Source organism: Lissotriton helveticus, chromosome 8, assembly GCF_964261635.1.
Source record: "Lissotriton helveticus chromosome 8, aLisHel1.1, whole genome shotgun sequence".
In the NCBI taxonomy this organism is placed as follows: Eukaryota; Metazoa; Chordata; class Amphibia; order Caudata; family Salamandridae; genus Lissotriton; species Lissotriton helveticus.
The window spans coordinates 32,133,115-32,137,917 of NC_136069.1; positions in this window are offsets into that span (position 1 = coordinate 32,133,115).

Below are 4,803 nucleotides of genomic sequence, written 5' to 3' on the forward strand. Positions count from 1 at the left end.
GACAATGACGGAAACTATTGATGCAGTTCAGTAGCTTAGGAATGCAGAGAAGGAGGACTGAACTGATAACTGGAATCATAACATATTCTTTGGCAGACTCAGAGACTGAGCCAGGCTGCACCGGGCACTGCGAGGCAGGAAGTAAGTGAAGGGTCGAGGATACAGGTGGGGGCCGTGTCGCTCCTCAGCGAGGGCTTCAGGAGACAGGAGCTGAATCTGGTGTCCGGGCCCTTTTGAGGCCTAGAAACGGGGACTTTATAATGGAATAACGTGCACACTGAGAAACGTGGCAACGTAGCTTTACATAGGCCTGATATTCGTAGTATTCACGAGGACTGGAAACTGACATACTAGAAGTGGACACAACTGTAATTGCGTCTTTTAATCGAACATGGGAAATAACATATGCATATTAATCATGCACACATAACATATGATGGATGACACGTAGGGACACAGAACATGACAAAATTTACTTTTCCACATTCCCTCCTTGTCACTACGTTTCCATCAGGAAACATCAATATTCATGATACCATCTATCATTTCATACAGTATCATTTGCTCATCTCGAATCCTCTTGGAACGGGATTTAGAACGGGGCTTGGGACTAGGAATACAAGAGGTAGCACAAATGCCGCAAATCGCAGGGCCACATTGTATACAGAGGCAGCAGCTGAATATGATCGCTACTGCAATACCTAGAAAGGACAATATTTTCCATCCCCAGGCGGAAATTATATTCCAGAACCAACCGGACCATGTCCAGGTGCCTGGATCTTGGTGTATCAGATGGGCAATAGCTGAATAAACAGACGGCGCGTTATTTGGAATGAAAATGCAGCAACTAGATCCGATGACTCTACAGGCCCCGCCCCTATCGGCCAGTATGACGTCAAGGACGAGACGATTTTGCAGAACGACAAATCTCATAGCAGATTGCTCTTCGGTTAGGTTACCTAGAGCAGAGGCAGTCTCATTTACTACAGCTTCAAGGGTTCTTGTTAATCTACGGATTAACTTACTATTCTGGACAGGTCCTATAAAAAAGAAGAAACCTTTATTGAAATCGGTATATTGTTCTAGAGTAGTTTCAGTATAATCGACAATTGGGGACTCCCTTCTATGTCTAATGTGTACTAGATGTGTATTTCTATGATAATCAGATGGGGCTAGAAAAACTGGTGGCAGTAGGAAGGCAATGTAACAGGTTCCCTCCCAATCGAGGGGCAGACGAATATATGCGGTCTGACCACAAATAAAATATGAATGACGTGAAGCTTTGAAAATAGATTTCCCACTGTCACAATACTTGACAGTAGTAGTACAATCACTATGTCCTACATGTACGGAACCATTATTTCGGACACATAATTCGCCTTTGACTGGTAGTACTGAAATAGCAGGTAAGTCTGGAGTAGTATCAGACTGAACATTCAGGACCATAAAACTCGAAGAATAGTTACCTAAATTATACACTTCATTTTCTAGATCTAAACCTGTTCTGTGGGGAAGACCTTGCTTGTCTGGGAAACATGTACTGTTAAGAAAAGACATATCTGTTGAGGATGACGTTAACGTGGACCATGCCCCACACGAACCATTATGTGAAAAAGGATAAGGAAAAAGTGGCAGAACTCCCTTCGGTGTCTGGAAAGGGGGGAGTCGACCACACACCCAACAATTAGTGGCATTGCTGGACTGGTGTGAGTAATGTAACATGCGGATAAATGAGTTATTACGCATGGCGAGGCGGTAAGAGAGTTCATGAGGAGGCAGATCACTAAACGTGTGCTCTACTGTAACATTTGCAGACTTATTTACATGTGAAACTGGGAAACATAGGTAAAATGCATAACTGGTGCAGGAAATCATAAGGCTGGAAAACAATATGAAACATAGAAAAACGATACATCGGATTGAGTTTTGACTGACTCTCTCACTATGGGGGTCTATTTTATACATGTCAGAAACAGTCTAACCGTTTCACCTAGGGGAGGACTTAGACAATCAAACTGGCTGACTTATTTTACTAGACCGTAGTTTCTGTTTATACTACTGCTGCGGAGTTTTCTCTAACAGGGGGGGTTTTGAATCAATGTCATTTGCGGGACAGTCCTTGAGAACAATATTTTGGCAATCTTTCAAATCCTGGGAAATGTTTTTCAAGACGGGTTTCAGTCCATTAAAAAGTTTAACATGAGAAAGGTGCACCCAGCCCTTGCGTCCTTCCAACTTCACGGCTGTACGGGTGGTGAGGAGGACCTGTCGGGGCTCTTTCCAACGAGGCTCCAGCGGACTTGATCTGTCAAAGTTGCGGACCATCACCATGGATCCTGGAACGATTTCATGCGGTGCCACCTCGGTATTGTCTGGAAATGCGGCGGCAACCTGTGAACGACATGAGTTGAGGGCAGACATCAAGGAAGCTAGGTAATCTGTCAGCATGTTACTTGAAACATCGGTAATACTTCGGGGTCTAGGAGTACCCCACATATTAGGGGGGCGGCCGAATACGACCTCGTACGGGGACAGACCTGATCTGGAATGTGCGACCATGCGCATGTAAAATAGAGCGACTGGCAGGGCTACTAGCCAGTCCACACCTTTTTCTTGACAGACTTTGGCGATGCGGATTTTCAGGGTTTGATTATGTCTCTCAACGAGACCGGCTGCTTCAGGATGGCGTACACAATGGAACTTCCACTGGTACCCTAGCAAAAGGGAAACGTGCTTCATGAGTTCAGATGAGAATGGCTGGCCGTTATCAGAATATACGACTCTAGGGAGTCCATAACGGGGGAAGAACTCACGAACCAACTGCTTGGCAGTGGTCGCGGCTGTGTAATCTGGGACTGGATATGCTTCTGTCCACCTGGACAAAGCGCATACAACTACAAGGACATACTTGAAACCTCGACATCGCTCCATCTGAATATAATCCATCTGGAGGACTTCAAAAGGGTGGTCAGGGGGCTGGAATCCACCTTGTTCCACCGGGACACTTTTACCTGGATTAAACTGACAACATATCATACAGGTACGGACTTTCTGCTTGGCTGCAGCTCGTAAATGCTTGTTGAACCAAATGTTCTGGATACTGTCTAGCATAGCTTTTTCCCCTAAATGTGCTGGACTATGTGCGGTATTAATAATGACTTGAACCATAGAGTCGGGGAGAAACCAGGTGGCTCTACCCTTCGTTAACCATCCTTGAGCTGTCTGGACCCCTCCTTGTTCGGACCATTTCTTGATTTCTTCGGGAGTAGCATGTAACTGGATATCTATGACATCTTGAGTAGGGTCCTTAACTGTCATACATGTAATCGGATCTGGAGTATGTGTCTGTGTCGGATTAACTTGAATGTCTGGAGTCTGTGCTGTAAGCTTGGCTGTGCGATCTGCTAGATCATTACCTTGAGAAATAATGTCAGTGACTTTCGTGTGTGCCTTGCACTTCATGATGGCAATGGATGTCGGTAAATGTATTGCATCTAACAGAGCTTGAATAAGGAGACCATGCTGAATCTTGGTTCCATGAGAAGTCATGAAACCTCTCTCCTGCCAGAGCACTCCGAAGTCGTGTACAACTCCAAATGCGTAGCGTGAATCTGTATAAACATTAACTTTCAAGTTCTTGGCGTGTATGCAGGCTTGTGTCAGAGCAACTAGCTCTGCTGCTTGAGCGGACAGAGTGTCAATACGGTGTGTTTTAATAACGTCAGTGTCAGTAGTCACTGCATACGCGGCTACTAGTTCTCCTGTACTAGTTCTCATACATGAACCATCCACATAAAGTGTCAGGTCAGGGTCTGGTAACGGAATATCTGTCAGATCTTGTCTTGGCTTTGTCGTAATGTTAACTACTTCCACGCAATCATGTGGGTCAGGATTTGATTTAGCTGATGGTAACAGTGTAGCAGGATTTAAAATGTTGCAGCGTCTGATTTCTATGTGTGGCTGGAACAGTGTCAATTCATAACCTGTTAAACGTGCAATTGTCAAGTGCTGAGTTTGTGTTCGGTTCAGAAGAACTTCCACGGAGTGTGGGACTTGTACTGTCAAGGTATGGCCTAAGACTATGGAATCACTTTGTCTGATAGCTAGTGCTGTGGCTGCAACTGACTTGAGGCACGCAGGCAGAGCCTGGGCTACAGGATCTAATGTGCTCGAAAAATAAGCACAGGGCTTGTATTGTCCTGCTTGATCTTGTGTGAGAACAGATAATGCTGTACCTTCACGTTCTGTGACGAAAAGTGTAAAAGGCTTACTGTAGTTCGGTGTGGCTAGAACTGGAGCTTGGCATAAAGCTTTCTTTAACTCATTGAAACTAAGTGTATGTTCAGATGTCCAAGGGAGGACAGTCGATACGGCTGCCTCCTGTGTCGTTAACTGTATCAGTGGTTTGGCTAGAAATGCATACTGAGGAATCCATTGTCTACAGTAAGAAGTAAGGCCGATAAAGGCACGTACCTCCTTCTGGGTCTTGGGCTGAGGAAGACTCGCTATTAACTGGATACGGTCTGGTGTCAACTGCCTACCCCTCTTGGACAGTAAGTGGCCTAAGTAGATCACTTGCTGGACACAGAATTGAAGCTTCGACGGGGACACCTTGTGCCCCATCTCGGCTAGAAAATACAAGACTGTAAGTGACGCTCGCTCGCAAGCACGTTCAGAACGGGCTGTGATCAGTAGATCATCGACATACTGGAGCAGGGCAGTGTCAGTTGGCATGTGAATGTTGTCTAGTTGTCTCTTGAGTGCTTGACTGTAAATACTAGGACTCTCTGTGAAACCTTGAGG